The sequence below is a fragment of the Phascolarctos cinereus genome, unplaced genomic scaffold (assembly GCF_003287225.1).
Source record: "Phascolarctos cinereus isolate Bilbo 61053 unplaced genomic scaffold, phaCin_HiC Scaffold_4;HRSCAF=312, whole genome shotgun sequence".
NCBI classification, from domain to species: domain Eukaryota; kingdom Metazoa; phylum Chordata; class Mammalia; order Diprotodontia; family Phascolarctidae; genus Phascolarctos; species Phascolarctos cinereus.
The window spans coordinates 37,703,690-37,716,437 of record NW_027555847.1 but is presented as its reverse complement, the minus strand read 5'-3'; positions in this window follow the sequence as shown (position 1 = coordinate 37,716,437).

The window sequence follows — 12,748 nt, the reverse complement described above, 5'->3', positions numbered from 1 at the left end:
TGCTAAACGTTCACTAAAGGTCTCTAGCTCTCTCTGTTTGGAGAGAACACTACAGTCAATGGTATACCGACTCTGTTCCTTCTGCCTGGCTCCCCTAAATACCTTAGCTAACTGCAGGCTACATGGAACCCCTAATGACGCTGGTTAACAAGTTATTTATTAAGAACTTCTACTGTGGAATCCTAACCTCATCACAACTTCGGGAAGTGCCTCAGCATCCCAGGTAAATATCCCAAACTGTAAATTACATAAGAATTGTCAATATGCATCAGTGAAGGGAATTTCTCCGCCAGGAGCTCACAATAGCATAATAGATTTCAGGAGAGGTATCATCTTTCTCAGTTTCCTTCACCCTGGTCTCCTCCAGCAAGCATCGATAGCATTAGCTTTGAGAGAAGGGATTTGATCAGTATTCTGGAATATATGCCTTTTTCTTTTTCCTGGAGTCAAAATAAAACTTCAAAGAAACTGGAGATGTGTGGTGAACTTCAGAACCCCCCTGCAGGGTCAATTAGCACCTGTAAATGTTGATCTAAGCAATCATTTGATGGCTACTTCATTAAGCATGTAAATTCTCCGGAGAACTTATTAGTTCTCTCAACAAGGTGTTTTTTTGGTTTTGTTTTGTTTTAATTGTTTCTTTTCCTCCTTTATATTCCTACCCTGAGGAAGGGTGTGGAAGTTTCCGTAAAGGCTATCCCAATGCAACCCATGGCTCTAGCCAACAATTCTAAGATTGAAAACAGTTCCCTGCCAGCCACCTTCCCCCCAAACCTTGCCCCCCTCCTTTTCCCTAGGCTCATGGCTCCTGAGCTTAGCTCCGAGAAGCTCATCACAATAACTGATTTTTTTTTCTTTTTCTTCCTTCCCATTTTTTTTTTATTATAGCAATTTGACCACCTGCTTGGAGAGGAGTCATGATCTGAACTTATTGGGGATAACCTATACCAGTAAAACCACAGAGCCTTAAAACTGTGATACTGAACAAGTGATGTAATGGATAGAGTGCTGAACCTGGAGTTAGGAAGACTCAAGTTCAAATTCATTCTTAGATCCTTCTTAGGGGTGTGTGTGTGTGTATGTGTGTGTGTGTGTGTGTGTGTGTGTGTGTGTGTGTGAGAGAGAGAGAGAGAGAGAGAGTGAGAGAGAGAGAGAGAGAGAGAGAGAGAGAGAGAGAGAGAGAGAGAGAGAGAGAGATGCTAGGCAAATCACTCAAGCTCTAATTGCCCGTTTCCTCAACTGTCAAAAGGGAAACATAATAGCACCTAATTCTCAGGGTTGTTGGGAGGATCAAATAAGGCAATATTTGTTTTTTAAAAAAGTGCTTACCAAAGTGACTGACACATAGTAGGTGCTATATCAATTCTTATTCCTTTCCTGCCCAAAACACTTGGTAAACCTTAAAGCAATATGCAAATCCTAGCTATTATTGAACTAGTGGAATCCAACCAAATCACCCCAAATCACTCCATGTGACTGACTGTTCCATCTAGCAAGGTCAGCTGAATACCTGGAGAAAGAGCATAGCAAGGGAGGGGCTTAAAGGTTTAACACCCAACTGGCCAGGGAGAACTGCCAATAAAATGGGAGTTAACTGTGTGGCATTGTTTAATACATGTGCACTTTTTAATGAGGATTCAGATTATAGGGATTGCTTGACCATCCCATTCCTTCACTTCTTTTTGGAGGGGCTTTGTGGAAGATTGAAGTACCCTACACCATCAACCAGCATCTGTGAAATCCTCCGTGGAGTGAAAGTTTGCCTGCAGTGTGATTTTTCTTAACTTCTAGGGGAATGGAGCAGACCCGGATTCCAGACCCTGTCAAAGTTATCTTTCTCTCAGATCATTTTTGATCCCTTCTTCTCCATGCATAGCACTCCAACAGCTTCTCATTTGCATGGAAGTTCAGATTTTTCTTGCAAAGCTTTACCTGATTGTACCTATAGTTCTTGGGGGGTTGCCTCAATGGAGCCAGTAATGAATGAATGAATGAATGAATGAAAAAGCATTCATTAAGTACTTATGGTAGGCCAGGCATTGTCTTGAACACTGCTAGAGAGGGTCCTCCTATCATGATTATAGTAAACCATGACATTGCTTGTCTTAGAGTGGGGAACTGCCACTTCCCAGCCAAAGTATCAGGAGGTTCATTTCTCCTTCCACACTGGAAAAGGAGCACCTTTTGGTGGTAGTAGTAATCATAATAATAATAATACTAGTAATGCCTGCTTGATACAGTAGATAGAGAGCTGGCCTCATAGCCAGGAAGACCTAGGTTCAAGACCTACTTCTGACATTCACTGGCTTTTTGATCCTCCTTACATCATTTAACATCCCACTTGCCCCAGACAACTCTCTAGGATCATAAACTGCAGAAAGGTACTGATCTGCACTGGGAGAGGAATTCTTCACTTTTACCAGGTACCCGACGAAATTATGAGTCCAGCCCAAAATGATGATGATGAGAACAGTGCTTCAAAGTTTGTGAATCACTTCACATCCTTTGTCTCATTTGATTTTTTCCAATATTCTGATTATCTGTGATCTTGGCATATGGGCACCCCCATCCCACCATCACCACCCACATCCCATCATGGCTGACTCTTATTATCCATGTCCTTCCATAAATGCCCTACAGGGAGTTCATCCAGCTGGTCCCAGGTTCCTTCCCTGTGCTTTTTTAACACTCTGTGAAGACCAATAAATAATGAGAGCCATCCAATTCAGTTATCCTTTGCTGGTGCTGCATAACCAGCCCATAGTGAACACTGTATTTTTATCTTCATAGCATTTGTTGTCAACGTAATAATAACTTGTGCCACTACAGTGCCTTAACATTTACAAACAGCCCTCGTCGCACAACCTTCTGAGGTAGTTATGCCATATTAGCCCATTTTACAGATGAAAACACTGGTCTGACCAGGATTTAACTCAAATGAGTTCAGCACGCCTTTATTAAGCAGCTACTGTGTTTGAGGCACTGGTAATGGGGATCGGATGGGACTGGATCTGTACTTTCATTGGCAGAGGGAACATAGAGGGAGAAAACTCTGTAATTTACAGTCTTGGGACAGTTGCTAGAGAATTTAAGTGACTTGTCCTGGATCACACAGCCAGTACGTGGCAGAGGCAGTATGTGCCCAGGTCTGCCTGACTATCCACCATGTCAGGCAGTGGTATACAAAGATTAAAAAAAAAAAAGTCCCTGCCCTCCAGGATTTTACCTTCTACTGAGGGGTGTGACATACATAGAGATAGGTAAATACAAAATGTGTGCTCAACTAATATCTGAGGCAGGATATAAACCTAGGTGTCCTGGAGTCAGAGAAAAACACAGTGTCACAGTGTAATCAAGGCTTCCTTCAATTTGGCTTCAGTTTTATTATATGAAGACTTGCTTTGTTCTCTAATGGTTTCATGCCTGTATTTTCTCCCCAAGGAGAAGGTAAGCTGCTTGAAGGCAGGGGCCACATCATCCTTATTTGTTTATTCTCCAGAGCATCAACTAACTCTGTGCTGTCTATATGGCTCTCAAGACAAAGCTTTGTGTGTGTGTGTGTGTGTGTGTGTGTGTGTGTGTGTGTGTGCGTGTCTGTGTGTTTTACTCTGGGGGAAGCTCCTCTGCTGTTAACTTAGACCTTTGTGGATCTACCCAGGACTTTCTCTACCATTGTACCAACACTCCCTTCCCCACCAAAACCTTCAGTTTCCCTTTACATGTTGTTTTTCTCTATTAGAATATAAGCTTCTTGGGGGCCAGGACTCTTTCTTTTCTGCTTGTATTCTTATTTCCAGCATTTAGCACAGTGCCTGGCACACAGTAAATGCGTAATAAATGCTAGCTGATTGCTCAATTCTCTTAAATGATGGGCTTCTGCCAGCCTCTCCTCCAATTCTTATATCTCTCACCCTGAAGCTTCCAATGACTTCAGTGGGAGCACTTACCACAGAAAGCCCTACGGGAAATCTGGAAGGACTGAGGATCTGATGCCCAGCTTCCACTTCAGGACACCTGTTTGACCTCTCTTTCCCCTGGCCTGGCTCACAGCCTAGTCGTGCATTTCGAGAGGCGTTAATAGCCTGGGATGCTAGCTGACACTTTCCTCCCAAGGACCTGAGCCACTCCTATCTTTGCCCTTTTCCCATCACCTGAAGCTTTGAAGGACCAGAGGGCTGGAACTCGCTCCCAACTCGGAAATAATATTAAAATTACCAAACATTTAAAGAAAAACCTTTTAAAGATCCAACCAGGATGCTTCGCAGAAAGCCGCTATTTTTGCACTTAAAAGAAGTAGGATAGGTTTTTATGCACAGTAGATGGTTGATATGCATTCTTTAGTCACGAAGTCCCGTGGGGATAAGATGTTGAAGTTAGTATTTGTATTTGGCATCCAACTCGGCGCATAAATAACGGCTTTGATTCCTAGGGCTTTGTTTTAGCTCAGTTCAGTTTAAACAGCCATTCCAGGTGCAGAGTCATTCTTTGGACCTTTGCTCCCCAGGGTGGTGCAATCCAGATGTTCTGCAGGGGGGATGAATCTGGGTCGAATGGGGGGGGGGTTGCAAGTTGCTCCATGGCAAGAGCTGTTCTCTACCCTCTGTTCCAGAGGGAGCCATGGACAGTAGATTTGGACTTGGTCCCATTTTCATAGCCAGAGTCCAGGAACAGTAGCAGCTGCAATTGCTACTAGGGATGAGGGACCATTCAGTTGGGAATTAAATGGTTGCAGGGTAGGCAGTGGGAAAAAAGAAGGGTAGGGTTTGAATATGCTTAGCAGTCCATGCTTGGATTATACTGAGGGATTCTGCAGCATGAAAAAAATTAGTCTATTCATGGAAGCCCTGACTAATGTGGCATGTGTGACCAAATTGCAACGTTTTATGAAAGAATGCTTTTTTTTTTGGGGGGGGGCTAGGCAATGGGGTTAAGTGACTTGCCCAGGGTCACACAGCTAGTAAGTGTTCTGTGTCTGAGGCTGCATTTGAACTCAGGCCTTCCTGAATCCAGGGCTGGTGCTCTATCCACTGCACCACCTAGCTGCCCCTAAAGAAGGCTTTTGTAGAATTGGATTGTACAAACAGGTTGTACAAATCCTACACTCTTCCTTCAAAATGTACATATAGGAAGGTTGTAGTTTGTGTATTTGATGCAAAGGACATATGTTCATTTTGTTCAAAATATGTTAGGGGGGAAATGTCCAAATAGAAATATGATGCTTGCATATGAACAAATACTCCAAAACTGTGTTACACGTTTCTAATTTAAAGAATCCCACTTTAGCATCATCCATCAATGATGAAGAGAAAGTCTTTTCATTCACAGATTGTGGAATACTACTGATTGGTTGTTCTTTCAATGGGAATTAAAAGAAACTATTTGAATGGAAATTTTTAAGAAGATATGTCTCATAATGTTTAAGTGAAGGAGTTCTCAAACTTTTTAGTCTTATGGTCCCTTTACATTCTTAAAATGAAACAGGCAGCACAATGGATAGCGTGAGGAAGATCTGAGCTCAAATCTAGCCTCAGACACTAGCTATGTGACCTTAATCAAGCCACTTAATCTCCTTTTCCTCAATTGTAAGATGGGGATAATAATAGGACCTATCTGCCATATATAAAGAACAGCTTTTGCCACAGAGCAGATATCTGTCTGGGTTCTTATGAGGATCAAAAGAGATAGTACTTATAAAGTGCTTGGCACAATGCCTGGCACATAGTAGGCACTTAACAAATGTTTATTTCCTTCCCACCCCTTAAAAATTATTAAGGACCCCAAAGAGCTTTTGTTTATTCAAGTTATATACCTAAAGATTTACCATATTAGAAATCAAAGCTGATGCTTAAAACATTTATTTGTTTAAATAACAATAATAAACTTAGTATGTGTTAACATAAACACCTGTTTTATGAAAAAATAATTATTTTCTCAATAAAGAAACTTAGAAGAGTGGCACTGTTTTCCATATTTTTGCAAATCTCTTTAATGTTTAGCTTAATAGAAGACAGCTAGATTTTCATATCTGTGTGATGTATTGTTTTACTTAAAATATATGAAGGACATACAGTCTCATACATACAGGTATTTGGAGGAGGGTGGAGTGTGTTAGTAGACAAATAACATCTTAGTATTATAATGAAGATAAATTTGACCTTGGACACTCCATTAAAAGGTCCCAGGAATCAAACTTTGAGATCCATTGGTTTAGTGGAAAGACCTCTCTACTGGGAGTCTAGAGGCTAAGGTCTTGTCCTACATTTTCCACTAACTTGCTGTGTAAGCTTGGGTAAATGACTTAAATTCTCTCGACTTCTGTTTCTTCTATAAAATGAAGAAGGTTGTAGAATCATAGAATTGTAGATAGAGTTGGGAAAAATTCCTACCCAAAGCAAGAATCTCATTGACAACAGCCTGACAAGGAGTCAATCCATTTCTGTTTGAAGATGACTGGAAGTCACTCTAGTGATTGGAAATTTACTACCCCACTGAGGACTTCCATTCTATTCTCAGAAAGCTGGGATTTTTAGGATATTTTAAAATCTGTTGAGCAAAAATCTACCTTCCCGTAACATCTCTACTTTGATCTTACTTCTGCCCTCCTTAAGTTGGATTCAATGACCTTAAGAGCAAATTTTTGCTCTAAAATATTATAATTAAACTTTGATCAGTTTAGCATTTATAATTAAATGACAAAAGACAAACATCAGCATTCTGAAATTATTATCCTCATCCTATTAGTGACAAGTTTGTGAAATGGAGGTCAAACCCTGGTACTGTTTGCTACCTGTTAGATGGTAGACAAGATGGTAGACCTCTCTGGGCTTCACATTTACTCATCTATAAAAGAAGGGGGTTGACCTGAATGGCCTTACAATCCTTTTTAGGTCTAACTCTATAAACTTATGACTGGATGAGCGACCACTTCACTTTTGAATCTGTGATGAAGACTGGCTAGTAAATGTTGCAGAAGTATGACAGATTTGTGTTGAAATAAGCAACCCATCTTTTAGAAATCCTTAATTAAAAAAAACAAACAAACCCTAAATGAAATCTTTTAAAACAGGAAATTGAAAAGAGATGAGCAAAGATGAGGGAGACATGTAAGGAGAGAAGAAAGTTTGTATTCTCCAGTTGCTGAAGGTTGACTTTTTTGGTTTTAATTATACTAATAAAAATCACATGTGCTCAACAATGTCCAAAGCTCCATTATTTATTTCATCCTTACAACAGCTCTTCGAGGGTAGGCAGGACATGTATATTATATTCATTTCATAGATGGGTAAGCTGAGGCTCGGGGAACACCACTCACTTATGCAAGTAAAAAAAGTGTCAGAGCCTGAACCCAAATCCAGGTCTTCTGGCTCCAAATCTAGAGCTGTTGCCCCCACTCCCTCCCTCTCCCCCTCCCAGCAAAGGCACTGCCTTCAATCTAGAATTGAAATAATGGTTAAAAATCCCTAGAGACAAAGGTATGGCAATCTATGCTTGAGGGCCCCCCAGTTCTCTTAACTTGAGTCTGAAAGAGTGGTCTCAGTTTCTAAAAAAATGGAAGTGTGTATCAGAGGGTAGTGAAGACACTGAATGAATCTCCTGGGATACTTTTCCATTATCATGAAAGTCAAGATTTTAAGTCTACTCTGAATTGGGCAGGTCCAATTGAAAGAATATTCCTCAGAATCAGTCATCAAATTTCTGAGTTAAAAATGACTCTCAGAAGTTGTTTACTCCATACCTGGAAAAAAAAATTCCCTCTACAACATGCCCGCCAAAGTGGCTATCCAGTCTTTGCTTGAGGACCTCCAACAAAGGGAAACCCACAGCCTCCCAAAGCAGAAAAACCTGAAATCAGAGTTTCTTAACTCCCCCCCCCCCAACATCATGGACCCCTTTGGCAGTCTGGGGAAGTCTACGGACTCTTTGAATAAGGTTTCTAAATGCATAAAATAAAACACATAGGGTTACAAAGGAAACTAGTTACACTGAAATACAATCATCAAAAAAATTTTTTTTTAAAGTTTATAGACCTTAGTTAAGAAACCTGGGTCTAACTGGTAGGAATTTTTCCTTCTGTAAGGAGAATTGATCAGGGGAGTAGGCTCCCTAGCCAATTGCATGAACTTATAGCGTGCGGAGTCTTTGGGGTATCTGAGGGGCGAGGCACATCCCTTGGCACCTTGTTGAGAGGTCAGATCTGCTTCCTGGCTTTTTAGGACGGGCTGCCGAAAGATGATTAGCTAGGGATCAGAGGGGTACAGTGAGAGTACCAGTTATCCTGAAGGGAATCTCCTCAGAGGAAATGGGATGAGTTGTTTCTCCCATACTCGGGTTAGGGGGCTGACTTGCATATCAGGACAACTCAGAACCTTCACCAGTTTCTGTGATTCACTCTTCCCTGGTATACATAGCTCACTATTTTTCAGGTCATATTTTTCTTCACTAGCATGGTGGGCCAGATGGGCTGGTGGTGGTGGTTGTTGTTTTTGACTGTGTATGGGGTTTTCTACTCCAGTGGATTAAGGCAAATAGAGGTTAAGTGATTTGTCCAGGGTCAGGTAGCCAAGTGAATGTCTAAGGTTGGATTTGAACTTGGGTCTTCCTGCACCCTATCTACTCAGTCCCCTAGCTACCTCTAGCCGATGGTATATCATATCAACTAGGGGAAAGGAAGGCAAAAGATTGATGCAACTATCACAAAGACAATTAATAAACACTTCTTGGCTGACCAGTATCTTCAAATACGAAAGATAAACAGCTAGGTGGCTCAGTGGATACAATGCTGGGCTTCAAGGAAGGAAGACTCCTCTTCCTGAGTTCAAATCTGGCCTTAGACACTTGCTGTGTGATCCTGAGCAAGTCACTTAATATTGTTTGCCTCAGTTTTCTCATCTGTAAAGTGAGTCAGAGAAGAAAATGGCAAACCACTCCACTATCTTTGCCAAGAAAAGCCTAAATGGGGTCATGAAGAATCAGACATGACTGAAACAACTGACTGAATCACAACAATACGAAAGACACTTTTCTCACTTACGTTGCTCCTAGGACACTGATCTTCCTCTTCCTACCTCACCCCCATAGAGGTTCATTCTGCTTAGTTTTGAATAGGGGATGAATTGGAAAAGAGATTGAGTTCATTTTAATAGGCTACTGGAAAGGGGCAGCTCCTTCCAAGAATTCAGCCACTAGTGTTGGGGGCAGCCCCAGTCCCCCAAAGACAATCACCCTCTCGACAAAGTAACAATTGGGCACATCCACATTCCCATTAGATGCCCCGAAGGTCCCCACCTCATAAACTCATTCAGTTGCTGAGGAGCTAATCAGGGGACATCCCTCACCAACTCTTCCTTTGCTTCCATCAAAGCTAAATCTTGCTCTTTGCACCTTTCTGTCATTGCTCATAGTTGTGCCTTCTGAGGCCAAACAGAACAAATTTTGCCAGGGATAGTCCCTCAGAGATAGCTAATCTGTCCCTGCCGCCCCTTACCCCCCAAACTCAAGCCTTCTCTTCTCCAGGTTCCTCTACAGACACCGTTTTTTTAAAAACAATAATAACTGACCTCCCCATTCCAATCTATCCACCACTCAGTTGCCAAAGTAAATTTCCTAAAGAGAAAGTCTCACCGTGCCACCTTACACTTCCTCTACCCCCAGATAAACTCCAGTGACTCCTTATTACCTCCAGGACCAAATATAAAATACTGTTTGGCATTTAAAGCCCTTAGTAACCTGTTCCCTTGATTCCTTTCCAGTCTTTTAACACTTAATCTCAACCCAGAAGTTCTAGGGTACAGTGGATGCCGCTGTTCTTTCTACTGTTCATCTCACAGGACAGTCCATATGGCTGTCCTCCATGCCTGAGGGCTCTCTTTCTCTTCTTTTCAAACCTCCTCACTTCTGGGGCCCCCTCAATGGTCAGATCAAATCCCAACTTCTGCAAAAAACTGGTCTGGTTCTATTTCCTCTCCCCACTCCCCTTTCTCTCTGATATTACCTTTGATTTGCACTCTAGTACGTATATAATTATATATTTACATGTTATGTCCCTTATTAGAACGTTAGCTTCTTGAGGGCTCGGACCCTATTTTTGCCTTTCTTTATATCAGGAGTGCTTCTGGTGAGCTAGAAACGCTTGTTAACTGGCTTATTGATCTTTTACATATTTAAGGATTGCAAAAGGCATGGCATTCACTATCTCCTCTGAGACTCACAAGAGTCTTGTGAAGGAGATGCTACAAATGTTATTAACCCCATCTTACAGATGAAGAAACTGAGGCTCACACCTAGTACATGTCAGACTGGAACCCAGGTCTCTCCTGACTCAAGTCCAGTTCCTTCTGGTGTGATGAAATTTGTACTTCTGACACCCTCAAAGATCATCCCATCAGTTACCGCAGGATTGAGGGAGTGAACCACTCATGACGGAAATCATACATCTTTGAGGCATTGAAGTCTAGGTCTGCTGATTGTATGCACAGTTTATATAGCAGCAGCTCATCTCAAAAAACGCTGCTAAATGTCAAAGCCAGATAGTAGCCGAAGTAGTACCAAGAATTCAGCCGGACTGCTCCTCCAGTTCATTTGCTCATTTGAATCATCTCAAGAAATCCCTAAGTGAAATGAGCCCAAGTCTCTGGTTCTTAGTCGCTCAGGGAGGTATTTCCCCTTTTTAAGCCACCAGAGAAACATTTGGTGCAAAATAAGTACTAAGTCTTAACAACTAGAATTGAATTCCTAACCTTTTCACATTCATTCATTCAATCACTGAGACACTAACCACTGCAGAGCATTTCAAGATATTGTCTCATTCAGGGAAGATCAGTTTCCCAGTACAAAAGTACAGACTACCCCCCCTTCCCCCCCATCTCAAGATTACTTAAATTTTTATGTACTTCCATAATTATATCTTAATTCCAATTAGTGTAAAACTCCTTGCACAGGGCCCTGTTTATCTTTTTTTTTTAAAATGACATTTTCTAGTCAATGGGTGGTACCATTTTTAACGTGGTTGGGGTATGGGGCTATTTGTGGTATTTGGGTAAAGATTCTCACTCTCCTACCTGTTGGGAATACCTTTGTTAGTTAATCCCACATTTTAAAGCCCAAGACCCAGGATATTCAGAATTTAATTCCTTTGTGGAGGAGTGCTTCCAACTGTTTTTTGCAACATGACAGTTTGTCTCCTGTAGTTATCTTCTCTTGCTCCCTTGCTCCTACCTAGGCAGAGCTGTTCCGGGCAGAAGACCTTGAAGGAGGGCTTATATACTGCTCAGGCTGCCTGGACCATCTTTCCTTTTCCCCTTTCTGGTTTTAGGGGGTTTTTTTTGGGTGTTTTCCCCCTTGTTTTGAGCTTTATTCTATACAACGATGGTTGCAAGTCCTCCCTTTGGAGTTAAATATGGTGATCTCTATCTCTTCCCCCTCCTTAAACTTGGTTAGCTCAGTAACTAAAAGGGATCACAATAGATCACTCACTCTACCTGGCTCATTTTAGCATTCCTAAACTCAGACTAGCCTCCGAAGCAATAGAGAGCTGCTCCCAAATGAAACAGCGTCCCCTGCCATGATAGAAAGCACTCCCCAACCCAATGAAACCAAAATCTGGAGAGCCTCTGAGTTAGAGACCACTGCATCATCTTAGACTCTATTCCATAAGTTTGGATTCGATCCAACAGATGTTTACTGAACTCCTACTATGTGCAAGCCATGGTACTAGGTCACAGGGAAAGACAAAAAAATAAAATAAAATAAAATAACCCTGACAAGGTATTTGTGTGCCAGAAATTCCTTAAGGGTAATTTTAACTAGCATCCACCCCTGAGATAAAGGTAGATAAATTACCCACCACCAAGACCATGTACAAGAACGGGTAACTACAGACACAGGGACTTTAAAAAAATGTCTATGATTATTTAGACATTATAGTTTAAAATGACACAATTCGAGTTTGGTGTGGGGACTCCTTTTGTGAAAAATTTAGGACAATATCTCTTTCCAAATCCCTCTTTCCAGGACTGTTTTAGACACAAAATGTCCACACCACCACTCCCCACCCCCTCCCCCCCACCTTACTTATCTGTTTTCCCCTCCTCCTCCTAATCCCTTTGTCCTTCTCTCTCACTCTCTTCTCTTTTCTCTTCTTCTTCGGCATCCACAGGCAGGAAGGGTCACAACCCTGGTTGGGTCCAGGGTGTGCCTGGTTAGAGTACATCATGTGCTGAATAAGCTTATCTTTGACACACTCCCTCCCGGCTCCTTTTATTTCTTCCTTGCCAGCCCCCCCTTCCTCCTCCCTTATAGCTCCTGCTTCTGATAGATGGATGGGAAGTCTTCACTCTTGTCCTGATTGGGTTATCCTTCTACTGAATACTAATTATAATAATAACACCCTGTGCATAAACAGGGCCTAATCTCTAAGGAACTCCAGAGTGCGCCCAGCAGGCCTGCCCTAGCTTCCCAGCCTCCCAAATCTCTACTTTTCTTGCTCTTCTTTCTAGTACTATTGCCTAAGGAAAGGCATCACCTACTGTCTTTGCTCTCCTTAAGGAAGGGTATTATATGGAAGGTAGAGGGTATTTCTTTAAGCCTTTTGTAATTCTATTAATAATGGGCTAGCTATAAACTTCACCACAGCTCCCCAGAATTAAGGTGGTAGCATTCTTACTTAAATTCAAGGGGATTCGGGTCAAGCGTCCTTTATGTATTAGTGGGTTACAGTACAGGATCATAGATTTAGAGTGGGAGGGGACTG